The 27737-nt window shown below is 45.0% G+C and overlaps 1 protein-coding gene across 1 annotated transcript in view; it reads right to left on the reverse strand.

The window, feature by feature from the left end:
- LOC119396293 (transcription factor GATA-3) overlaps positions 1 to 26726 on the reverse strand; it is a 257931-nt gene extending 231205 nt beyond the window's left edge. The window contains exon 1 of the mRNA XM_037663444.2: positions 26571 to 26726. The gene's annotated coding sequence lies outside the window, so the exon portion shown is untranslated. The remainder of the gene's footprint in view (positions 1 to 26570) is intronic.
- Positions 26727 to 27737: the final 1011 nt, after the last annotated feature.

The raw sequence follows: 27737 nt of genomic DNA on the forward strand, positions 1-27737 counted from the left end.
TGCGGTCTCGCTCCACTAAAAAACTGAGTAGCACGAATGTGTACGAGGTGAAATTAGCGAGTACGGAACTTTCAGAATCGCATATTTGCACTGCGGTTCACACGACAAGCTTCGATTGCCCGCAATATTTCGATAAAGGAAGGTCTCCTGAGTCTTTCTTTTAATGGATGCACGAAGATTGAGACCCTTCTTTAATTCATAATCATCGCGAATTGGGGCATATACGTAACGCGATTATTTATCGTAGATAATATCACTTGGCGACGTCACAAATATCATTTGAAACAGGGAAGCACACGGTTTGTGCAAATCCATTCCCATACTGACCGAACCACTGCATGGATATAGCTTGCAATGCAGTCATCGTGGCCGCCATCTTGGGGTACTAACATGTCGCCCGGATGTGTTATGCACAAGAAACGTGACAGGACGCCAGGTGTGTCACGCGCAGAGTGACGAATCGATAACAGTGATGGTCTGGTAGGAAACGGTCGCCGTCGAAGCGCCATATTATTAAAGCGTGTCATGACGTCATCGTGCAATGGTGGCCATATTTATTTATTTACTTATCTATTTATTTGACCATACAGCAGCACCGATGGGCTATTGCAGGAGTAGGTGTGAATACGGAGCACTGAACAATACAGAGACAATATGAATATAGACAAGCCAGGCACGTAGGCAAGGGGGGGGGGGGCCGGGCCTCCCCCCCCCCCCGAAATTCGTCCGGCCTTTTATATTCCCGGCAACTTTTGTTTTATTTTTGCCATGGAAATACTTTCTTTCGAACAATTAGGCCTTGGGCCCCCCCCCGAAAAAAAATTCTGGCTACGTGCCTGAGACAAGCAAAATGAAATAAATGTTCCTACTGTTCGGTAGCTTATAAGAATAATTTTAATGCAAGAGAGGAAGTATACCCAGGCAATGAATTCCAGTTTTCGATTACACAAGGGAAAAAGTTGTATTCAAGAGTGTCTGTACGGACAACATACGTAAGGCGCGAATTGGATACTATAACTCGCTGGGAGCCCCGTTTATAATATCAAGGGAAAACTGTCTGTACACTTCTGACTTCGCTTATCTATCTATCTATCTATCTATCTATCTATCTATCTATCTATCTATCTATCTATCTATCTATCTATCTATCTATCTATCTATCTATCTATCTATCTATCTATCTATCTATCTATCTATCTATCTATCTATCTATCTATCTATCTATCTATCTATCTATCTATCTATCTATCTATCTATCTATCTATCTATCTATCTATCTATCTATCTATCTATCTATCTCACATGGAGCCCCCGTAGCCGTAGATACTAAAGCGTCACATTTTCCTCAATATACACAGTAAATTTTTTTAGAAAACCTTAAAATGTACGCGGCGCCGCTTCAAGCGCAACTCTTATCGTCGAGAACTCGAGTGCGCTTTCCTATTCATAAGAATCGGGGCGCTGAGACGCAGAGGCGCCTGCGTGCACGCAGGTCATTCATTTTCTGCCGTTGGCGACACGGCCACGCAACGTGGGTTGTCACCATGTATGCATATACACTACACGCATATACACTACACCCATATCCATATACACACAAACGTACAGAACACACGAGTTACACGGCCGCCGGCGGTCGCAGCGTATATGTCCAAAGGGAAACGAATGTCGACTCTGAGCGCGCGCGTCATTTCTATGGAAATTGAGACGTCGACGTGCTTGCGCTGGGCTTCCCACGAGGTAAGTGAAAGATCCGTCTTCATCGCAGTCAAGACAGCGATCCTTTAAAGGGCCGGCGTTGACCGGAAACAAGGCTAGACGAACGCGAGCGCGCGACGGCTCCAGTAAATGCAGTCACGGATATTGGACCGTGGGAGAAACGGAGGCAGCAGCGGCACCGTTGTTTCACATTGGGAGCTGCATGAGGCGGAGTAACGGGACACCGCTGCCGTACGCAACGGATTAGAGTGTTTGTGTGTGTGTGTGTGTGTGTGTGTGTGTGTGTGTGTGTGTGTGTGTGTGTGTGTGTGTGTGTGTGTGTGTGTGTGTGTGTGTGTGTGTGTGTGTGTGTGTGTGCACTCTAAGAACTAAGAGAGTGCTGGGCACTCTCTTTGGGAGAGTATATTCTTGTCCCATATTTAACTCTCTTTTCCAGAGTAAATCACCTCTTCTTGAGGCAGAGTATAGTAATGCCCCCAGAAAGGGTTATAATACTCCACCTCAACAGAGTAACATAACTCTTGCCGAAGCAGAGTAGCTGGACCCCTCCGAGAGGAGTAGTAGTACACCTCAAGAAAGAAATAGCAGAACTCGGGCCAAAATAGGGCCTTAAAATTGCTTTTGAGAATTTATTCATGCGTAGATCGTAATGATGACATAATACCGAGCTCTGGGACAAAAAAAGAGAAAAAAGAAAAAAAAGACACGCGCAAGTGAGGTTCGAACCAGCGACCCCCTGATTGTGAGTCGGATGCGCTACCACAACGCCACACTCGTAGTCGAGGAACACGTCCTTTTTCTTCCATGTTGTCACTGATTGCACTGACTATATCGGTGATCTGTCTTCATTTTCTTGTTTAGAAACGCCGGTTTGAGTATCTCCGTACATGCGACAACCAAACACAAGATAGTTCATTTGTTTGTTTTGTGCTTCCCGGTATCAGAACGTCGATCCGGCCCGTTTCTTAGCAAACAAAATTAGCGTAACCGAGGATATGTGCGGCATCCGCATTGACCAGCTAAGCGGTTAGTCATTTCTGTGTACAAAACGCTGTACTTCTGAACTGCACAATGAACACTTCAGTTTTCGTGACGCTCATGGACATATTTTCGGTCATTAGTGTTCACATTCCGCGACTACAGCCGTAATAGCGCACTCTAGCCGTACGGACCATTTAGCTTAGGGCAGTGTACTCCGTGCGCGACGTTCGAGCGAAAAACGTGGATACTGAAATACGAAGAACTTAAAAACCTTTCGAATGTAGTTTCGATCGTCGACCGACTCGATGAGGTTATATTCGCCTATTTAAATGCACAAATCCAAAGCTAAAAACGCGGATATTAGGCTTTATTCCAGTGCCTTCCTGTACACTGAAAAGCACTGCGAGGCGCTGGATTCCAGTGCATTCCAGTACACTGAAAAGCATTGGAAGGCGCTGGAAACGCTGCTTTTTGTTTATTAATTGTATCCAGGCCCGCGACGAATGCAGTGCTCTCTACTGTATATGCGTGTGCTTAATAATGAGTGGTCATCGCTAGCGGTATGCCGGCACATCGATATAGAGGAGCAGGCGTATAACTGCGTCTTACTCTGTCATGCCAGAAGAGTATACGGGCATTCCACTCTCTCAGATGGAGGTAGAGTATAAGCACATTTCACTCTCTCCTTTCGTACAGAGTGAACGTGCATTTCACTCTATGCGATGCTTTGCGAGAGTAAGAGAACGCTCTGAAGAGTAACTCGGCTTACTTACTCTTGCGATACGCTTACCACTTTTTAGAGTGTGTGTGTGTGTGTGTGTGTGTGTGTGTGTGTGTGTGTGTGTGTGTGTGTGTGTGTGGTGTGTGTTGCGAGATTCAAGTTACAGTATGTACTATAGCGGCCGCTGGATTTGAATACAATGAGGTGTGCAAATACGCGGAAGTGTTTTAGAAAGAAAGTGACGAGGTGCTCGCGATATGCGCGTGGTGCATCCAGAAACTTATACACAGGTGTTTAACACTTCATTTAACATCGGAATTGAAGAAAATGTTTGAACATGGTCAAAGCGCAAGATTTTCATGAGAGAGGAGCAATAATTTCGGAGAGAGCAACTCTGAAACACAGTATAATATCTGCAGACTGGTTATCGTCTTTCCTATAGATTGACGTTTACAATGTACTTGTAAACAAGATAGTTGACCGACATATGAGATTACGGAGTTTTGTAAGCATCGCTTTGGTGTCTTAGTGAACTGTCTCACTCGCGATGTAGAGACAGAGAGAGGGAAAGTGACAAGAAGATAAGGCAAGGAGGACAACCAGATGCGCGTCCGGTTTGCTACCCTTCAGTGAGGGAATGCGTGCGGGGGGGGGGGGGGGGGGGGGTGAGCGTTGAGGTAGTGTGGACTCGATGTGGTGGCAATAAACGCCGTATTGTCCAGGTCTAACATTTGGCCTCACCGCACGAAGAAAGCTAAATGTCAAGGTGCATCTCAACGCAACGAGACAGAGATATGAATGAATGAATGAATGAATGAATGAATGAATGAATGAATGAATGAATGAATGAATGAATGAATCATTGAATGAATGAATGAATGAATGAATGAATGTTTATTCCAGCAAAAGATACAGGAAGTGGGCCTCGAGCGAAAGGCTACAATGATAGCTTGAGAAGTGCAGTAGCGCAAAAAAAAAAAAAAAGAAGAAGAAGAGACAGAGCAGCAGTAACGTGTGCACATTAAAAGGCGAAACACATACACGTTCGTATGTGGTATGTTGGTATGCACACAACAACATTGTTTCCTCGTATTCCTGCATGCATACTTGAAGCTTGAATAATAGGCGTTTGCCGGCCTCCACGCCAACCTCTTTTTGATACAATATGCCTTTCCTTTATTACTGTTGTTAAAACCTGAACAAAGTCCTCGTTGCCACTTCATTGACTGACCAAAATTCAAGCCGCTCGCTTCATCTGATTGCATCTTTAAAGCATTCACACACTCAAGCGCGTGACCTGTGAATTACGACAGTCCGTTTCCATGAAAACGGGCTCCTCGATGCACAAGCCATGGGAGATTTTCCGGACGTCATGGCGCTCCGTCGTTACGCAACTGCGGAGTGCCCCAAATTTTGCCTGCAATTGTCACGTTTACCCTCGTTTCGTCTTTACTTTTTCTTCTTCATCTTCTTCTTTTCGTATGCCTATTTACTGTTGTCCCGAGGCGTCGTATGAGGCAAGCGCGGTTCGCAATCACTCTGTCATAAACGAGCGCAGAAGCAACAACGTAATTACGAAAATAACGGACACAACTGGCTCTTCGCTAGCGTACCTGCATTCGCTAGCGTTTCAAATTATTCAAAACTCACAGAGAAGAGCATCAGGAAAGCTTCCTTAATTCGCATAATTCATTATTCGATCGCACTCAGAAACAGACTACGTGGACGCACGACGGGCGACATATAAACGGAAAGAACGGGAATGAAACCGGGCTGCAAATTGCGTTTAAACTACGACATATGAGATATATAGAGTGGTGAAAAAGGAAAGAAGCAAAGAGTTCCAAAATGTCTCTATATATAAGCAGTTTGCCCTCAAGCTCGCGGCGAACCGGACCGAAATCCGGTTTTAGGGCCGTCCGGCGTTATTTCTATTTCCCAAACCCGCACACACTCCGCGTCTTCTCAACCACCTTCCTCGTCTTCCGTTTTACGAGGGCTGGTATATATATATATATACGCAGCCAAGACAGAGAGATTGGCTTCTTTCGAGTTTCTTTCTTATTTTTCTTCCGTTCTTTCTTTTCTTTTCTTTAATGCCTCGTCGCGTCCGATCCTCCGTGATGGCGCGCGGGCTGGTGTTACGGAGCTCGTGTGCCTGTACCGCGTTCGCGTGCTTTTGCCGCGTGACCGCAGCTGAGGTAAAAATGTTTCGCTCTACGTATACGCGGCGGGTAGTCATGAAGGGTAGTTGTACTGGGATCCAATGCAGAGCAGTGGGCATACGCGACCATGTATAGAGATATTACGCGCACGAACATCCTGATCATGTATACGCGTATCACCAAACACGCAGCTGGGAGAAAGAAAGAAAGAAAGAAAGAAAGAAAGAAAGAAAGAAAGAAAGAAAGAAAGAAAGAAAGAAAGAAAGAAAGAAAGAAAGAAAGAAAGAAAGAAAGAAAGAAAGAAAGAAAGAAAGAAAGTGAGGGAACACAAGCGAGAGATAACTGACGAAGAAGTAGGAGATGGCGCTTCCTTGTTTCGGAGTAGTGCCACCGAGCGTTCTAACTTCGTCGCGCCCTAGCTGTGGGATTTGCTCGTCCGGACCGTTCTATACAACAGCTCGCAATTGCGACGGGAAGCGGAAATGAAAAACTCGACCGATCGAGGTGGTGGCCGTATACGCCGTCGTCCAGCGTGCTGAAACGATTTTATTTCGTACGCGTGCCCGTGACGTAACGGGGACTGGTTACATAAAGCAGCCAGGAAGCGGCCGGCGCTTCACACGTGCCGGAGGAGGGAGAGGAGAACTGGTGTTTCGACAGAGAGAAGGGGAGAGGAGATGCTTGGGTTTGAAAAACGAACGGAATAATGGAAGGGGTCGCTACTCTTTCTATCTCTCTCTCGCTCTATATATACCGTGTGTGTTGTACCATGCCGTGGTTTTCAAATTAGAAAAACGGATATTATAGACATGAAGGTGCGAAAGAGAGTGGCAGTCGGCGAGACGATTATTCACGTCCACGTGTTTTCATTGAAATGTTCCATACAGTGCCGCGAAACTATCGATGTGACAGTACAGCGACGGCAGCAAGAAAAAAATTTCCTTGAATAAGGACTTATAACAGAACTGAGAGCCGGGCTAGTTGGTCTTGATTAATCTTAAACGGCTCGACTGCGAACTAATTACAGCGTCATCATCCAGCCTTATCACGTTTACGACGAACTACCGCCCGACACACGGCCCCAAAGGATCAGTCATATAGCCATATCTGTGGCGAATGCTACAGCGACAGCCGTGATTGATATAGCGTGTATTTTGTTGCACCTTATTACTACGCTGTCCTATAGCCAGATGTAAACGTCGCGAACGTGCCGCATGGTATGGTCCTTGCATATAGTTGCATGCTGTAGACTGTATTCATGCCAGGCTCTCAATCACATCGCCCAGCCTACATTGAATCAAGGTTACTGTTTACTTCTGTCATTCGAAGACACCACACCGAAGCTAATAGGACACTGTGTACAACTTAGGTGGCCCGACGTTCGACAGCAGCTTTAAACCCTTGAGAATAAGCATCCGTACGTCAAATCATACCGCAGTGAAACAGAAAGCGAGGGGGACGGGCAAGCAACGTTTCCGCAAATAACTGTAGCGAGAAATTGAGAAACCTTATGTACACTACCTTGCCACCTACCGTTTTAAAGTGAAGCTCGTTATGACTCAAATATTTCGGTGGTGGCGTCGTTCACGAAAAACCCGTCGCCGACGAACCTACAGAAATGCGGCCCTCGAAGGGACGCAGGTGACATGCGCATTTGTATGCGCCGTTTTCCAATAATTGATGCTCTCTCGATCGTGGGCCTGTCGGGGATCAGCCGTGTCTGATATGGCACTCTGATATTTTATCGAGGTTACTCGTCATTTTACGCTGCCATATTTCATTATTGCCTGCATATGAACGCATGACCGTCGTTGTTGCCTGTAGCAACTGTAGTGTTGCGCTGCTAGGCACGTGTATGAAGGTCCGATTCCCGGCATGGAGGAAGGAAACAGTTAGGAGGGAGCATTGCGCAATGTGACCGAAAGAAAGAAAGAAAGAAAGAAAGAAAGAAAGAAAGAAAGAAAGAAAGAAAGAAAGAAAGAAAGAAAGAAAGAAAGAAAGAAAGAAAAGTACTACGTGGGGCGTGGGGCACGCACAAGTCAAGCTTTCTGGCCCCCGTTTTTCCGGTAGAACAAGAGCTCCTGAACTTTTTTTCTTTTTTTTTTTGTCGGCAGGTACCTGTTAATGATTTTCTGTTGTTCAACGGCACCAGACTCTGCGTCCTAACCTGATTTAACCGCTTTCCCTTAGTAGCATACAGATCCTAGAGTTCTCGGCGAAGGCCGCCCTCACGCGTTATCGGCGTACTGCCGCGCCGTTCATCGCCGACTCCCCGCGGCTGAAACGAGACGGTTTTTTTCATTCCGAGACTGCGAGACACGTAACGCCATCTGTAGGCGATCAAGAAGACTGATGGCCACTTGGCAGCGTTTTCTTCGCGATCCCATTTCCTTAGTCAGTCCTTCCTAGATAAATTTATTTTTTCCGAAACTTTAAATTCATTAGTTGCGCATACCTCATCCCTTAATTGCCCAGACGCACCGCTTTTACGCCAGGTCGTATCTAGCGTAGCAAGCTGTTGAAGAAGGTAATAATGTTATATTCATAATAACTTTATTTCTACTGAGACAATGATGGGGGAGACAGAGACAAGAACAGAAAGCTCGGAATAGCTTCACTAGATGAACGTACCGTAGTGGTGATGTGTGTGTAGGCGCTGTGAGTCTCGTTTTCTTTCTTTCTTTCTTTCTTTCTTTCTTTCTTTCTTTCTTTCTTTCTTTCTTTCTTTCTTTCTTTCTTTCTTTCTTTCTTTCTTTCTTTCTTTCTTTCTTTCTTTCTTTCTTTCTTTCTTCCGAACACCGTGGAGAGGCAGCAAATAATAACGTAATGTTTGTGTGTTCTTTATTCAAAATATTGCGCGCCGGGAACTTTTGTAGTATTCCAAACTTGGATCTAAGTACAAGATAAAGTAAAGCACGCGTGGTTAAAATTAATCCGTGGCCTTTCCCTCAGGTGTCCTCCATCGCGTATGCACTGGAAATAATATATAAACAATACACGAAACGTATAATTTAAAAGAAAATCAAACGAGAGGGGGGGGGGGATCTTCGCGCGTACGTTGGGCGTTTTCGGACATGCACTGTCGAACCTGCTGTCGAACCATCGAGGAGGGTCACGTGTTCAAGCAGCCAGGCGCGATCACTATCGCTCACGTTTCTCTCTGCATAACGCCGCACAGCGCGGCGCGTACGCGTGCATGTGGGTGGCGACGCCCGGCGTGCGCACACACGCTGTGTGAGCTTCTCGCCGCCGATGCCTTTCGCTTATCGCGCCCCCTGGTGGAAGCGTCGAAGGGGGCGGGGCTTGCAGCGCCCGAGTCACGGTTAACGAACCCGTCATCGCAGCCCGCTAACGATGTGCCCTTTTGTTTATGTGTATATACGCTATAGCTGCGCGGGGACAGAGAATGGTGGTGGGGCTTTTTTAGCGCGAGCTTCCGTGGCTGTGCGTGCTTAGAGCTGTTAGTATATTGCCAGTGCAATGACTCATTGCGGCTTAGTGATTGATTATTCTAATACCAATGTGAAATACACTAACCACAGTTCTTCTCGTTAACATCCCTGCCTTTCCTCACTTTCATTTATCTCGCTCTTTTTCTCGAAGAAAGAAACAAAAAGAGCGCACAAATCAGTAAACAAGAAGTGTGGGCTCGAGCCGACCTTTCGAAAAGTTGAATTGTCTTCTTCAAGGCTGTTCCAGCCTTGAAGAGAAGTTCCAGCTTTGAAAAAGACAAGTCCACTTGTCGAAACATCGACTCGAGCACACACCCCTTGTTTACGGATTTTTTCATCGCAAGCTTCCATTTCCCCTCCCTGCCGTTTTTTGGAAAGATAGTGTACGTTATTTGTTTGTCTTCTTTTCCTGTGAAGAAGAGAACCAGTGAAGCCATTTCGAGCTTTTGAAGACTTCTTAGACTCCCACTTTATGCAAACTGCAGCGCTGGTCATGTGGTGGAGCGTCCGCTTCCAAACGCGGGAGGTACTTTTAGTTCGATTCCCAGTGCCGCCGGGCACCCGCCGATTTTTTTAGTGGTGAGAGAAGACATTAATAAGCGCCCTTTTCTTTCGCTCGATCAGTCGCTTTTTAAAACCATCCTTCGAATTGATCCATTTTTCAAGAGAAGCAGCCAGGTATCCACAGCATTCATATCCCGCCCCTGATACCCCAGAGACTGGCTTCACCGCAAAAGCAACTACGTTGCTAGGAAGCCCACCCGCGCTTGAATGTGCAAACGTCGCGAGGCACGCAGTTTTCGAGATGTAATGATAACAACGCTCAGGAGCGTCGCCGGAATTCCCGAAGGCCTTCTGCGCCTTTCGGTAGCAGCTATCGGCGAGATTACTCGCTAGGGCTTAAGGCGCACCTCAGTCCCACGCGTTGTCGGTTCGTTAAAGGACGTCGTTAATACTTTATCCGTAACTGTCGGGAATGCTTTCACTTTTGTATGCGTTGCGTTCACCCCAGCGGTAGGCTTTCCGACAGTTTCGTGGGTAACAAGTCCTTGCTGCGAAATCCGTAGCACATCGAGCCGCCGCTGTGCCCTTGCGGTTACGGTGGTTAGTGGTTAAAACGCGGTCGTATTGTGGTTACGGCAGCGGAGGTAACATTTTGATGAATGGCTGGCTGTTGCAACCATATACGCAACCACATCCTGACACTTACTGGGCCTTGAGGTTATGAAATAAATAATAAATAAATAAATAAATAAATAAATAAATAAATAAATAAATAAATAAATAAATAAATAAATTAAATAAATAAATAAGCCAGCTCCGCACTAGTGGTGCCAAGCCTGAAGGAAGTGCGCAGCTGGGAAGCCTCCTTTGCTTTTCTTCGGTTTTCTCTTTCTTTTATTTTTCTCTGTTCCAGTTTCTTCTGGCTTTTTTTTTTTTCTCTCTTTATTTCGATTTATTTCTATTTTGTTCCTTTTCTTTCCTTTCTCTCTCTTTCTATTTCGCGCTTGCTTCCTCTTTCTCTCTATTTTTATACGTGGTTTTGCCTGCGTTAGGCCAAGCGATGATAGCATACGACAGCCTGGGCCACTAAAGTGCTCCGCACTTAATAAATAAGTAAATAAATAAATAAATAAAGTGCGCGCACGCATGCCCGATCCCTCAAAATAATGCCGTCGAAGCTAGCTTTTCCGCAATAAGTGAACTAATGAGGTGAAGCCCGCTTTGGTTGAATTGCAGATGGTAAGTTGAGCGTCGAAAGTTAGCGCCACATCTCGCTTCACTGCTGAAACATTCATCTGGATATAACGTCTCTGATCTGTCGGAAGCTGAACTGCTTGATGCTACCCTTGTGCTAAAGTCTTATCGGAACCAGCGTGCTGCTACTAATGTGTTCGCCAACTTGGTGTAATAACAACTACGTACCGCATTAAAATACCAATCTTGCGAGAATCGTCGCTAGGATTCTACTTTAGGTGTTAAGGAAAGGGTGATATATAAAGAACAAAGAAACAAGGGAGAGACGAAGACTTACGGTAGTGTGCAAACATGAATACACATGCAGCAACGCATGTGGCCACGGTTTAGTCCCTGCATATTACTCCAAAATGCTTTCTATCATCTAGCTAGTGTTACGTACACAGAGGGAGAGGCCCTTTATGCTGCACTGGAAAAAAAAGTACTTGATACCTACAGTAACTTTCTCGTATCTCGTATCGTATCATAAGCGGCGCGACACCGAACTTAACCTCATTCAAATACGAAACGAAGAAGCACTCTCAAACTCCTTTACCAGCCATAAATATGCGAATGTTACGCAAGTCGGAGGCTTGTACGCGTAGCAGTGTTTCCGCTTTGATGGGGGTGATCGTGATAATAACAATGAAATTCATTTTTTCTTGGGTTCGAAGTAGAAGAAAGGGTGCATCCACGAAAAAAAAGCTGCCTAGAGGAGGAGCTTGACAGGGTCGCTGGCCCCCATTTTGACGGCATTGGTAAACTACCGACAGCTTACCTAAACATACACAGAGAAATTAAGTTGCAATTTTTCTCGAAAACACAAAACACAAAGAAGTAAATGAGGCAAAACCACACAAAATTAACACGCGCAAAAAAATAAAATGCGTGGAAAGAGCGGATAGCGATCACGTTAAAGGGCCTTGCATGCTTCGTCTTCTGACGACACGGGCGAAAAGAGCTGCAACGAGGCGATGTTTTGACAAGCGCCGTACACATAAGGCGCTTATAGGAGTCGTATATACGTCCACAAGTTGCGCGTGGCGGTGCGATATCCTGTGCAAACGCCGGCAGTCGCGCGACTTTTCGCGACGGCGAAGGAGGAGGGAGCGTTTGTACTTGGCATGGAAACGGCCGGAAGCGCTTCCGCAAGCGGCGTGCCAAGGAAACCGGAAGCCGAGCTTCCGAGGTCGCGTTCTCTCTGCTCCTAATCGACTGCAGTATATAAAAGAGCCTTCGCTTCGTGCCGCAGTGCACGCGCGACACGTGATAAGAGGGGCCATATATACAGTTGCTATTGATAACGCCCTGAGCTACTACCAATGCCATGTTCAGCTATATATATGTATACATACGCGTATATACTAACTACGCGGTAATTTTATTCCTTCCAACTTTCTTAGAAAGTGCGTTTGGGTAAGAATACCGGCGGTTAAATTTAAGTTAGCGCCGCAAAGCCATCCGTCCAAATAAGGTTTTAATCGCAACATTATCTGATCTGCATGCCTGTAGGATTAGGCCGACATCTTTTCCCTCCTTTAGTAAACTCTCCATCTTTCTTTTTCTCTGTCATTCTGTATAGTGTCTACAGAGATACAATGCTGTAACGTTAAAGATCAGCGTGAAATGCTGGCTCCTTTTCGCAAGAAACTAATGATAACCGGGCAGAGCGTCCATAGACGCAAAGGGCACTCGCGACATCTTCAGCTATGTGTGCCTGTCGATTAACCACGCCTGCCGCAGCATCATCGTCACTACCCGACCACCACCACTATAAACATCGCTGAAGGTACCTTCTGAAGGATGGTGGCCACGTCGGGCCACTCTCACTTCCGCTTATTAGCGTACGAGACTTTGAACATACAACTCTTTGTTTTAGCTAAAAGAAACCATGCGTGCACCTCGAAGTTTCTTCGTGTGTTTAGATAGCTCGGCGGTGAATTAACGACAATACAGGAACACCAATCGAACGACCAAACACTGCTCACACTATATGTGCCATGGAGCACTGCGTGATAAGTTTTTGATAACGCATGCCGTAGTGGCTACCTTAAGTCAGTAGCTATACTTATTTTCACCGCCTTGCTTCGAAAGTGGATTTCATGAAATGAGCTTACCACTATCATCATGATGAACTCCACTATGCCGCCCACTATGCCATCCACTATGCCACCCACAGACGCGCTATAATTTTTTCAAGCGTAATAAATCCCGTCAAATCCCGCCACTTCAGGGTCATATCGTTCGTTACATTAGGTTTCTGTTACGTAGCGGCGAAATGTAATCAAAGCCTTTCTTTAAATTCTGAGCTGACAACGACAAATGGCAGGCAGACTTTGTGTTGTCTTTGTCGCTTTTTGAGCCCCTCAAAATGGAGTATCGAACTCGCCTGCTGCTTTCTTTCTTTCTTTCTTTCTTTCTTTCTTTCTTTCTTTCTTTCTTTCTTTCTTTCTTTCTTTCTTTCTTTCTTTCTTTCTTTCTTTCTTTCTTTCTTTCTTTCTTTCTTTCTTTCTTTCTTTCTTTCTTTCTTTCTTTCTTTCACCGCGACGACCTTGTTTTACATTGGCTCAAGACATGAGAAGTTGGAGTTATACCACACTAAACAGTAGATATAACAAATGCATTTTCATCTCGCGAGAAGTTCTCTGAAAAAGCCCTGATTAGTCGTTACAGCTCTACACGCGGCACTCGGAACAAAAATGACGAGCCTGAATAGAGAAGCGCATACGAACTGCCTCCGTTCCTCCTTAAACAACTCTTCTTACACACCTTTTGATATACCAAGGAGCCGGATGTAATGAATTCGATCGTCCGCTCGCGGCCCAAATTGAATCTTTTCGTCTCGCTATCTCATTCGAGCGCCGTACACCTCCTTGTCGTTGAGCATGCGTCGTTTCTCTTTCCTTTTGTTATCTTCAACAGGCGCGCGAACGAGCGTTCGTTTAGCCTAAGTGTCATCAGTGCAAATGAACACCTCCCTATACGCGGAATCGGTGGCAGCTCCTTTTGTCGCGTGTGAGACTCGTTTCCTTCATTACCGAAGGGGGAAGAGGGACTCGCCTTGTAATCGATGTCGTCTATGGTGTCATTTGGGAACGTCCATTTCGAAACGAAAGCAGTAGTGAGTCGGTTTCATATACGAGTAGCGGGGAGACCGGCTTTTCCTGATACTGGGCATGGTCCTCATTAGTGCCAGGGCGCTGCGTTCGTTTATCTCTTATATTTTTTTTCTTTTTCTTGCTTTATCAAAGTGTGGGTGAACCTTGAATGATTGAACATGAAGCAGTATGCAGACAAGACTGGCCTAATTGAACGTTCGGTCGTCCCCTGTATACGCGGCGGCAGAAAATGAACTTCAAGTGTGGTAGAATCAGGGATTGCTCGTACGCGGAATCAAATATTCTCGTGAGGTCTTTTGTTGGCCGCGAGTAGGTGTCTTATAAGCCAATTGCTTCGACCTGTTTAGAGCAGAGTATATGCGTTCTTTAGTTCTGCTACAATGAATACCAATAGGACAAGAAACTGCAATCTAAGGAAGTTTTGATAGGTGGTTCATGTCTTATTTGCCCAAGGTGTCGCTGATGTATATATACGTGTGAACTTGCTTGTATTTGACCGTGTAAGCTGCTATACACTCCTAATCAGGTCCCGCTTAAAGTGCTAGATATAGCCAGGAAACCGGTCATTTTTCGTCTGGTTTCCTGGATATAGCCAGCATTTAACCGGGACCCGGTTAAAGTGTTGGTGCAAGAGTGTTGTTTACGATCTTGCACCAGCATGCATGTGGATACTATATATACTTCTTGGGGACGCCGCTGTACTTGTTGCGGCGCGGTAAATCTGTGCCTATATCTATCGCACGCTTGGCGAATGACTGCAATTGCCTCCGAGGTACTGATGCACACATTTTGTTTCCGCACCTCGAAGGTATACACATGACACGCAACGGGCTTTAAATAAGATATTTCACGAACCAATGGAAACGGGCATTATAGTTTGCAGTTACGCGTAAAAAAAGTATGTACATCCGTGTTTAATTTCAAAATGCCATACCGAAATTCAGATTCCTGGATGGATATGTATAACAATCCAATCTCGCTCGTTCGCTCATTTGAGTAGTTTTTTTTTTCGGTATATATCGTCAGAGTTGTCGGCGAGAGTGTACACGAAGCTTCTAACACTGGCATTCGGAATTTCAAAGTGATAATAACGACGTGCACTTGCAGAAGACGAATGACGAGCAAATTTTTAAAACATTTGGCATATCAGTTCTACCACGTAAGCCCGCAGGAGACAAGGCACCACGCTATGCAAGTTTTTTTTGTTTTTTGTTTTTTTTTCCTTTCTTAATGAAACATAACAGCGGTGAATAAATAAGCAGCACGCTCCAGCAAGAGCTTTGCTTACAAACCCTAATATGAATGTGGTGCTTAAACGTTGATGTTCTGGACGCTACGTTTAGCTATCAATGGCCTATACAATCATATAAAAAGATGGAATGTCTTCAAGACTCCGTGGTATACTTATATCAGGCTTGTATAACTGAGCCTTTGTTTTAGTAGTCTGTATAGACGTGCATAAACGTTTTACCGAATGAGTGTTCTGTTTCTCTGCATTTCACATATAACAGTGCACATACGCATACGAAAAAAAAAAAGAAACTCAACGAAGAGCGTTTTCAATATTTTTCGGGGGTTTCTCCACGAGACACAGTCCTTATAGACTACTCCCCATGGCAATGTCCCATGTTAACTGCTTGGAATGGGGTGAACCGCATAATAAGCGTTTACTTACACAAGCTGAATGTTTAAGAGACCTAAAGTCTGCAAGAAGGCCAAAAGTGCGCGATTTTTCCGGATTGCTCCTAAAGAAGCACACATAATGAGGTTCGTCAATGTAGTACTTACACAGGTATTTATTTATTTATTTATTTATTTATTTATTTATTTATTTATTTATTTATTTATTTATTTTCATACTCTCAGGGCCCGTGGGCATTACAGAGAGGAGTGGTCTGACAACTATACATGAGTAACTGCAGTTTTGAAGGTGGCAGATTCTTCGATTGCAGCAATGGAGGCAGGAAGGTAGGTGGTCAGTCACTGCTCGTTTGCGGCAAAAAAGAAGTATGGCAAGTGTTAGTGCGGCATATAATAACTTTAAGATGATGGTCGAACCGTGGTGATACATAACCTGGGGGAAGGAAAAGAGCATCTTTAAGTGTTGGATTCGTGTAAAAGATTTTGTGGAATAGGTTTAAGCGGAAGTATTCAGTACAGTCGGAGAGTCGATCCTGAATTGAACAAATCATTAGGATGAAATTAAAAAGTTTAGGGGGCTCTAAATCTAAGAAATGGTGCAACTTCGCGATTTTCTAGCTTAAGATACCTATCAACACTGCATGAGGAGGAGGTCATGGCTTGTTAAAGAGAATAGCTCGTCTTGGTAGAATAGTGAAACAATCATGTCGCTCAGGGACGTGTATTTAGACGTGTAAAGTTGCGCCCTTATTTCGACGTTTCCGACAGTTCACAAGAATGCACTACACCGCAGAAATAGACATCTTCAGCCTTTTGCAACTGTGGAGGCTATTTTGCTGTTAGGGAGGCCGGGCTTCGATTTTCGCGTAAAGATCTCATGTCTGACTCTCTCGACGGAATGAAAATAAGAAATTGGGCAACTCACGTGGATTTTGTATTTATTTCTCTATATTATACCCGGGGTAGATTCAATACTTGTACCACTGTGTCGCGATTAATGCAATACTGAGGACTTGCCTATCCCCCGAAATTCCGAATTAAAGAAAAAAAAGTTTTGAAGGCGCTCCTTCTGAAACACGCCCTTTTTGTACAGGTGATTCAAGGTCCTATCGTTTCCTTGCATGCGTTCGTATTCAGCGTCAAACGCATACATGCATGTCCGCCACGATAGTACAGTGTTCACGGTTCTCGGCTGCTGACCCTAAAGTCGCAGGTTCGATACGGCCGCGGCGGTCGCATTTCGAGGGAGGCGAAATGCTATAGGAGCCAGTGCTCTGCGCGATATCAGTGCACGTTAAAGACCACCACATGGTCAAAATTTCCAGAGCCATCCACTATAACAGCGTGCGTCATACACATATCGTGGTTTTGACACGCAAAACCCCAAATATTATTATTAACCATATATGTGAACACACCGGACGTGGAGATGCACCGGACGGATATGGCACTTCATACGCATGGACACCACTGTAAAGCAGTAAATCATGCATAAAACGCTAAAACTATGCTCCAACCGGAAATCTATACTTAGCGACCGAAAAGCTAATATAAACACAGGGGTACATTTTTAAAGACTTTGTAGGTGTCACTCTAATATTTTTTTTACACTAAGGCAGACTGTATTATTAAGGTTACTTTCCTGGTTAATATAACTTCAGCATCATGGTGACTAATGTCAATAATGTACTTCTTCATACGTGAGATATATTCATTGCATAGACGAAAAATTCTTGAACATGAGATGTCGCTGGAGGCAACGTTTCGACAAGCGTTCTTGTCTTCTTTAAAGGGACACTAATGTGAAACAATAAATTAGTTTACACTGATACATTATACTATGTAAACTCATAGTGTCGTTAATTTCATCAGCATACGTTTATTAATATACGAGAAAAGCGCACGTCTCGTCCTCTTTCTGTGGTCCCTGTCTTATCAGCGCTATGGCTTCAATGAACAATGTCTAAAGTTTCACTTTTAAATTCCTCGCTGAAATCTCCGATGGTGACGTCACGAATTTCAAAGTGTTTTTTCGTACTTCGACCACACTGACTCGACGAAATTTCCTGCAACTTGGTGTGTTAAGTCCCGGGCTCCCTCAGAAGGCAATGTACTTCGTTTATACTGATTAGAAACTACGTAGGCCCTAGTGGACGCCGTCAAAATCTATGACGTCATGGTGTTTGGTGCGGGAATTTAGAAGTGGCGTCGCCACTTGCATTTTCTTGCTGCGCGTTTTTTCGCTTACCAAACGTCTTCTCGTGGCAAGCGTGGTGATTTTGGTATGGCGAAATAGTAATTTACTAATACGAGCAAACTGCGTTTTCTATTTAGTGTCCCTTTCCGGCAGCAAATGCCTTGAAGTGTACAAGACCGCTCGTCTTAACGTTTGCTCCAACGACAACCCGTGTTCCCGAATTCTTCATTTCTTCAAATTTTAATCTTCCCCCAATATTTGGGTATTCATTGCATGTTTCATGTCGCTCCGCCATCTTTCATGTAAATATATCTGTGTATTTAGTAATCATGCAAGAGATCCAATAGTGCGCATAGTTGAGTTAATAATTTGTAAGAGAGAAAAGATCATGCTTCTATGCACCTTTTGTCTTGTATTTTTTTCTCGCACCCGGTTGTCACGTCGCACATTAGAGGGTGGCCATATGAAAGGCATGCCCACAAACATTATGCAAAAAACTGGTTTACCATATTGCAGCCTCATGTTGCTAGCTAATAAAGAGCACATACCTTGTTTTCTTTCATTGGCATGTGTTCATATACGGGATTTTAAGTGTGGTAAGGAGACGGCTCGTTTACGTTTTCAATAATAAACGGTCAACTCTGTCATTTTCTTTTTTCGTCGTGTAGAACTTAAAAGAATACCAGCGATGTTTCGCATCTTTTTATCAACACCGCAGCAAAACTTTAATAGCAGAACAGAGCTGAACTAAATATAGGGCAGGGGTTTGCAACCTCCATGTTTCAGATAACAAGATGCACAATAAGCGGGAAAGGTTTATAGGGGGAGCTTCTAAATTTGAATATAGAGTTAACATTTGCGCTGAGAGCTCAGTTTCTATGCGTGCTTAAGTGGTACATGCACTTTCAGTTACAAGGGTGAACTGAAAAAAAGTCGAACGACTTTCCCTTTGTAGAAACCCTGCACACAAATTTTATCCATGGAGTTTCTCATTACAGAACGTTACTCGTACCGTCTTGAGATGAATGTAGAAATAATTTCGAAGATTGATGCCGGCAAGCAAAAGTACTCCTCCGAGATATTTCTGCACCTAAAGTGCACCACTACCACTGCCGGCCTCCAGGATCGGAGACAATGCAAGCTTTCTGCAGCTCACCTCGTTTTGCACTGCCTCCGTGATCAGCCCACCTTCGGCCAAGTGATGGTGCCACGTGATGACGGAACCATGGGTCGTCACGTTATGTGACGTCATAGTGACGTCATGATGCGTCACTGTGACGACACAAATGTTTGCTATCTGTGACGTCATTGTGGCGTCGTATGGTGACGTCATCACGTCATCTTCTGCATCATTCGTGTTGACGCCGACGCCGCGGGACGCGCGAGACGCCGCCGACACAGACGCTCCGTTCTCGCGTTTGATGAGTCATATAAGGCTATACCGCCTTGAAAAATGCTGTCGACAAAAATTGGCATACCCTTACGCATTTCACTTATACCCAGTCACGAAGCACGCTGATTCCAATCAAAGCACGGCTTCTTGCGAAACTGGAACCTTTCTGTACGTTGTGATCTTCAAATATCGTAAGCTACCGATTAATATATCGATGTGCTTTAAGAATGCCGATTAGCCAATATTATGTGTTCAGATGTTATGTCCGAAATAACTTTTTGTTGAATCGAACAGAAGTGCGCTTACTGGCACTATTTTGGGGGTCGACGTACAGGATTAAAATAAGCCCATCCTGCAGCTATTGGAATTACAGCACTTTGTCTGGGAACGACACGATCTGATCTATTCTTATTAGTATGCATTAAACTTCCCCCTGTACGGAAGCTCGCTTACGGGCCCTACTTCGCGGCACTGTGAATAGGAACGCTTATAGCGCTCGTACTTATACTGCTTATGCAATGACCCCCAATGTTTACAGGAACTTTTAAGCCGAGCTTTTAGGGACGGCTTAACGCGCTCCCAGTAGGAAGAGCACAGTACCACGGCCGCTCGAGGTATCGCGGCCGTGACAGCACACTAAATCGTTTACGATTTGGTGTGAAAACAGTATACGTGCGGTACAAATGCGGCTATTTTTAGAGCAGTCGCTGCAGGGACAGCTGCAAGCATACCTCCCATTGTATACTTTAAAACAGGGTTGCCAGCTTTGGCTACATTGCGCCAATTTGGCTACATTTTTTTAAGCTTGTGGCGGTAGAGGAAATGGCGTGGCTGCTTTCCTGTTCCTCCAATTTGAATAAAATTATCGATATCTGGTGACGTGGCAGCCGCTGGCGTTCGAGTATGCGATGTCAAAGCATGATGGCCAAGGCGTGTTTAAAGCTCCAAAAATGAATTTGGTGCTTGTATTACACAAAGGAAAAGGCTAGGGGTGTGCGAATAGTGAAATTTCTCCTCGAATCGAATTCGAATCCAATAGTGCCGAATAGTGGCCAAAAATATCGAATATCGAATCAAATATAGAATAGTATATTTACACTAAATCATGTACCGCCAGTTACGGCAAGCCAAAGGAAAGATCGGGGCGCTACGGCTTGACGACAGCTTTATAGCGCGCTTGTTCGGGTGGGCTGTCTTTTTTTTTTCTTTTCTTTTTTTTCAGCTTTCATGGGCGCGCAAGTATGTTGATAGAAGAGCCGCCATTCCAGTCAATAGCGCCTCTCCTCCTCCTAACGGCTAACAGAGGGTTGTACGGTAGCTAGTTTTTTTTCCCCTATGATCGCGCAATACGGCTCATCTGATAGCGGCAATGTTTTGTTTCATCACAATGCGTGCTCCGGGCCCAAAAATTTTCGGGCGCTCGTTCACAGCAGCGTATCAACTGCGCGCCGAAATGATGGGAGCTTCGGAACGAATGATGCAGCGCGGCAGTGGCGACTGCAGAGCATCGACAAATTTTCACATCTGAAGCCAATCACCGAAGGTTTTGCAGGCCAATGTTGGGACGTTTTACGGCGCTTGCGGCATACACGACCGAAGTGCGCAATAAACACGCCTTCGTTTCGGAAGCGAAGTTCTGAAGGACTTGACAGTTTTTTCATGTGTTTCTTTTTTTTTTTGCGTGCAGAACTGACATAATCACCTTTAAAATAAACATGCACCACGTAGGTCTGGCGCTCGACTGCTGACCCGAAGGTCGCGGGATCGAATCCCGGCCGCGGCGGCTGCATTTTCGATGGAGGCGAAAATATTTGAGGCCCGTGTATACTTAGATTTAGGTGCACGTTGAAGAAACCCAGGTGCAGAGTTGCCAATTCCGCTTATAATAAGCGGATTTGCGCTTCTTTTTTCGCCGAGTCGCTTGTCGAGTTTTCCAGTCACTTGTCGCGTTTTTTGGGCTTATTTCCATTTTTTCCAGCAGATATAGTTATTTTAGGGATCATCACGTTGACCAATAGCGCGTTTGTCGTTCACTAATGGCGCGTTTGTCAATAACTTTGTGTAGTTGAGTACTGAAGTCAAACATACGTTGGGAGAATCAACAAGTGAAGTTAAGCATGCACTCAAACGTACATTCAACCGAATGGAGACTACCTTGGAGACAATGTTAAAGGTAAACATGTACTTTCCTTCACAGCTATACAAAATAATTAAACTGATTTTTTCAATTCCCCTTCGTATTTGAAGGATATTTCTTTATTAGAATTAAAAATATGCTCGAGAATGGGAAATTTTATTTGATTTCCGCTTCTTTTGGGCTTCCTTTGTGATGATTATTTGCTTGTTAGCTCGGATCTGGCAACTCTGGCCAGGTGGTCGAAATTTCCGGAGCCTTCCACTACGGCGTCTCTCATAATCATATCGTGGTTCTGGGACGTTAAACTTCAGATATTATTGTTATTATTATTCCAATCTATCGTTATCCCATTCATTGCCTCGCCCTTGCAGCGAAACTGAGTTTTTATTGTCGCCACAAGGCTGTTACGTCAAGTCGTTTTAAGAATAGCCTCGCATGCAGTATACGCGTCAAGAGAGTCTCATTTTTGAAAGAGCGCAAGAAACCTCTTTATCCTGCACGAAATGATTGCTAAAGTGAACAATTTATGTACGAATCTCAACCATTTTTGTTTTAGGTCGTCGTACTTATTTACATTTTCCCCCAAAGGCTTTTACATTTAGTAATTTAAATGAAACCCTCACAGTTGTTTTCACACATACATGGCTATATTTTTGGCAACTTTTACTGCGCTTGACTCAAGTTGGCTACATTTTTGTCTTGATTTCCCAACTTTCTGGCTATTTTTGTCTTTTCGACCTGGCAACACTGGTTTACAGTACTCTAAAGCGTTCACCTTTATTAAGTGCGGAGCATTTTTAGGGGCCCGGCTGTCGCCTTCTAATTTGTCATGTCGCTTGTAACGCTGGCAAAACCATCTTTATAGCATAGCCATGCATGGTTTATGGGTGGGAAAGGTATACGTGAGGGTGAGGAGAAGTGATGTCAGGGTGGCGAGGAGGGAAAGGAGGAGGGGATATGGCGCCACTGCAATTAAATCAAGGTTTCCTTCCAGCGATGGACGCTGAGTAGGCTGCACGTTTGGAACCTATATATATATATATATATATATATATATATATATATATATATATATATATATATATATATATATATATATATTTTTTTTTTTTTTTTTTTTCTAAACACAGATCAAAGAATCAAATTCAAGTTTTAACACAGGGTCGTCTTACTGCTCTTCCATGGTATATAGTATACAATGGAGTACTTTAAATCAGGGGCGTAGCCAGAAATTTTTTCGGGGGAGGGGGGGGGGGGTTCAACCATCCTTTATGTATGTTCGTGCGTGCGTTTGTATGTGTGCGTGTATATATACACATGCAAAATTGAAAAATTTCGGGGGGGTTTGAACCCCCCAACCCCCCCCCCCCCCTGGCTATGCCCCTGCTTTAAATCGTTCAGCTCTTGTTATAAACAAATGAAATGTTTATAGCCTTCATGTCCTTATACTTAACAATTTATTCATGCCACGTACCAATGTAGTCTTGTTCATAGCATCATGTGTTGGTGGTATGCTGTGGACATCTGTGAGAAAAGGTGTCACGCATATAGTGTTCAGTTGTTTGTATATGTTACTGTCCTACTGGTATCGCACTGTCACTGCGCCACAATGTTCGTATCGTGTTGTGTTGGAATCAGCTTTTTTACAGCGGAACTGTATACCTCTCGTTGGTCTGAAAATTTCGTGGCGTCAGCACAAAACTCCTATATGGCGCATATGTGGTACTGAAATTGGGCAAATCCCACTACTCACAGATGCTCGCGCGCTCCTCTGCAAGCAGATTCGCGCGCCCCTTGCGTTTTCACCTCGGGCGCTGAGGAAGGGCATTCGGAGAGGTGGACAGACGAGCCGACGAACACAGCGTAGAGAAGGAAAGAGCGAAACGAGCAAACACGTGTAACTCCGCTAGCGTTCGCTGTAGGCTCGTATACACAACTGTAACGCCACAACTAAATTTCGACCTCTGGTTGGTTTAGGGGCCCTTTAACAATTGAAGGCAAACGGCATATGTTTCTTTGCAATCAGGCTTACAGCATAAAGCTCAGTATTCGTTTCAATAAAGAAAACCACAAAACAAGCATCAAAACCGCATGATGGATGATAAGGCGCCTGTGAACTATGGGAGCACCATCCCACGCGTTCCCGGTAAATATTACGTTGCAGCTGCTTTGCACTCCACACGAGGACTTCGAATCGTCAAACGGTCCTTTCTACTCCACGCGTGTGTCTCCCGCTTTCATATATGAAAAGGAGACCCGTCTAGCAACTCATTCAGTTCATTCTAAGACGGCCATCGGTAGACCACGAAATTAGACATCAGAAGCATCAGAAGAACAGCGTGAACATAAGGCTGTATGAAAGGAACAAATTCGTCTTGCGGAAAATGGTCGCGGAACCAATCGCTGTCTACCACAGAGATCACAAAGCGATTATCAATGCCATTACTCTAAAATAATAATAAAGCGCAACCCCCCCCCCCCCACCACCACCACCACCACCACCTTCCTCATCAGCATGTGTGGTGTTTCTTACAGTTTCGCTGGACATGCACGTTCTCAGGGCGGGATGGCGACCAATATTTTTTTTTTACATCTATCGTCCGCGACATCACTCATGTTTTGTGATAATGATATTGTCGACTCTCTATGCACAGTATTTTTCTTAAATTTCTGCAATAACGTTCAATATAAGTACTTTCTACAAATGGCAAGGAGTTATACGCATCCGTCAGACCGTGCATGTCGCGCTGGTTTAGCGGCTAAAGCCTGTAGCGCTGTTAAACTTGAGAACACGGGTTTTCAATTCCCAGCCAAGGCGACCGCGTCTATGCAACTTATACCGATTGCCTATTACTCGCCAATCAGTCTTTGTCGCAATTGAAAGGATCCCCGTTCATGGCACGCAGGCTCGCGACAGCCCTCAGCGTATAAGGCGTTGAACACATCGTACGCTTCTTGAGGGAAAGTTGGCTAGACAGACTTTGAGGAGATGTTCTGTACAGACGCGCTCAATATGACCTGCAACAGAGTAGCGCGTGGCCTCACAAGTTCAAAGACTGCGCATGGCTTCCACTAGCCCTTATTTCCATAACTAAACGCTGTTCTCGCAATTCGGTATGATCCCAAGAAAATATCATTTAATTGTTGAAATAAAAACAAGTTGACGCCATGTGTAATCTTGAGCTCGTGAGGCCACGCGCTCCCGTGTTGCAAGTCATATTGAGCGTGACTGTATATCTAAATCATGCATACACTTATTTGAAGACAGTGTCTTCTGTTACGTACTTTCTATAATGTGCGATATCGGACTTCTGACCGGAAATATGGGCTGATACCGAAGGCAGCGCCCTCTGACCGAGGGTCTCACCCGTCACAATAATAATTCGCGCGGTTTTACGCACCAAAACAACGATATGATTATGAGGCACGCTGTATAGTGGAAGTTTCGACCATCTGATGTTCTTTAATGCGCACTGACATCGCACAGCGCACGAATCTCTAACATTTCGCCTCCATCGAAATTCGATCGCCGCAGCCGGGATCGAAACCGCAAGATTCGTACATTAAGTCACGTGACATCGATTATCGTTTTCACTTGCATACTACCAGCCCTTCATGTGTAGCTCTAGCCAATATTGGCGAATTTAGGCTGCTGTTGGCTATTGCTGGTCCAATGTTGGCTATCCGCCGTGATGACACTAACACTGTCTTAATTCATTGAATCTCAATCCAGTGATTATGCTGTCCACCAAATTTTATTTTTACTTCCTCCTGCTCGTGTAAAACAGACACATCGCGGATTTGGAGAAAACCTCATGTATACGCATAAGGGAGCGTTTGTTTTTAGACTTTCATGCTTACCGCGGGTCTCATAAATTAGCAACACGTCCGGTATACACGTTTAATATAACAGCTGCATAAAATTTTGCTCCACTTCGACCTTCGCTTAAGGGGCCAGCATGTGTTCGTGTACACGCTATATCACCGGGATCGGCCAGTCGTGATACGGTTAATGATAAGAACGAAATCTAATCGCGCACGCGGCATGCTCTCATTTCGATGGCTTTGGTTATAGGGGATTCTCGCATGTATTCCTCGGATTCCATTTCTCGTGATGTTTCCAGTAAAGCGGAACTTCTGTTTATGTACTGTGCTTCGTCGTTCTGTACACCAGACGGCAAACATTTACGGGACATGTGCTCCAATCAAATGTAAATTTCTGCTGCTAATCTAGAAGGTAACTATATAGTCGCAAGGATTTCTACATGTTGTCACATTTCATTGGACGCTATGTTTCAAGAATAAAAATGGGAACATAGCATTTTCGAACATTTCGCATCCCTAATCGGTTGCTGCTGGGTGTACTTGCGTAAGAAGATACACTTTGATATCAACCGTGCATAAGATATCTCTGTCAGACGCAACAGCGCAACGCGACGTGACGCAAGCAAGTAGCGATGGAACCAATGCGTTCTGTAGTTCAAGCCGTTTATATTTTCTATATTTCCGGAAACCGGCGTTGATCGTTTATGTCGCTGAATGGAAATATTGTGTAAGTTTTTTTGTGCAATATCCACACGTGGCAATGGTGAAATTGTGAAAATGTTTGCAAATCTGACAACAAAATGCGCATAGGTACAAACGCATAGATCAGTTCTATCGTTGTGCAAAAATATCGCTCCACGTACACCCTTTAAACACTTAATGTTCCTTGACGACAATATATATATATATATATATATATACACACACACACTAAGAAATCTGACAGTCTTACGCAAAGACCACCTTCATGTCACGTTGTCCGTTATGGGAAACATGCGCTACAGTGCTGTCATCAGCAGCAAAAATATGGAACAGTTGTATTATATATATCGTATCGAGCGAAGAAATGCCTCTTGAGATTACGAACTATCAAACGGTTATATCTGCACGAAGCTTGAAGAAAAAAATTGTGCACTGCGAAAACAAAGTGATAGCGTGCGTAGGATGCGGCGATAAGGTAAGTCGTATCCGCAGAATTTCTTATGTACCCAATTAAAAGACTCACTTTTGCCTCATTTTTTCTTTTGTTATTTAAATGCACCACCAACAACTATAAAGCGACTCATACATCAGCCAAGTGTTGTTCATCGGGTCGTGGATTCGCCTACAGAGAGGCGAAAGTAACATTATACCCATGACACAACTCCCGCCCCCTGGTACCGGAGTCGACATGTCTTAGATAAACCGAAACCCCTTTCACCGAAACGCGTAACCCGCCAGCCGTATCCATGCACGCAGGCAGAGAGATTGTGTCTCCACTGACCTTGACCCAGGAGGAGAGATCCAAGGCGCTCGCTAGACTAGCCGTGGGAACAGTGGCTGACTCAGCCTAATACGGTCATTAACACCACAAGCGCAGGACAAACTCAGCAGCTCCGAATTCCCGTTTCTATTTGTGTCTCTTTTCACCCTCCTCAACGTTTTCCTCCGGCTTGTAACTTTTTGTGTTTTCTTTTAAGCACAGGAGTGGGTGGGTTGGGTGTCGTATTTATCGGGTCTGTTTCTAATCAGCAGCACTGGCGAGAGAACACAGGTCACGACCGAGGTAGCTCCGCGCAGCAAGCGCCGATAGCGCCACGCTGATGCTTGTCAGCGACGCACCCCCGCCGGCTTGCCTACAGGCTTGGCTTGTGTCTTTGCGCTGGAGAAGCGGCGGCGAGGAGTGGCAGACGTGTGTTACACACGGAACCCGCGGGAAAGCGCAGCGGCGCACGGGCGGGCGCTGCGGGGGAGCGTTGTTGCGCGTCTAGCCGCGCTTCGTGCGGGCGCCGCTACGCGGCGCTACCTTCTTAACCTCCTTCGCCATTGGCGCGTTCGATACCGCCCCGCTCCAACGTCACGCCCAGTGGGCGTGGCTCCTTTCTTCCTCTCTTCCTCTTCTTCCACCCGCTACGCCCGAGACACAAACATAAACGCGCCGCTCGCCTCTCCGCCGAAAACTTCTGCGCGGCAACGCGGCGACGACTTTTCGGGCGGTTTTTTCTCTCTCGTTTCGTTTTCGTTTTGATGTTTTTGTTGGACGCGAATGCAGCCGTCGTTGCGTGTGCGTTGTGTGTGTTTGCGCATGTACGCCCGGGTAAAACGGGAACGGAAAGAGAAGCACATCGAAGCGACGTTGTGTTATAAGAAGTAGAGAAGAGTTTCGACGCTGCCTTGCCGGCCGTTTCGTTTATATAGTCTTTGGTCGTTTTGAGGCTGCCGCTCGGTCGGTGGGCGGTCGGGTGGTGTGGCAATTTATTCGCGCAGGACGGGCATTCTCTCATTATCGTCGGGGCGGATCAAAAAAAAAAGCAGCCGCGAAAACTTAGACTCGACTGAAGAAGCGGAAAAGAAAAAGACGAAAGAGGAAATAATAAACGTGAGTGCAGCCAGTCAGAAAAGAAAGAAAATGCTTCGGAAGAAGTGGGGGAAAAGAGGAAAAGAAACAAGC

Source organism: Rhipicephalus sanguineus, chromosome 6 (assembly GCF_013339695.2).
Source record: "Rhipicephalus sanguineus isolate Rsan-2018 chromosome 6, BIME_Rsan_1.4, whole genome shotgun sequence".
NCBI lineage: Eukaryota > Metazoa > Arthropoda > Arachnida > Ixodida > Ixodidae > Rhipicephalus > Rhipicephalus sanguineus.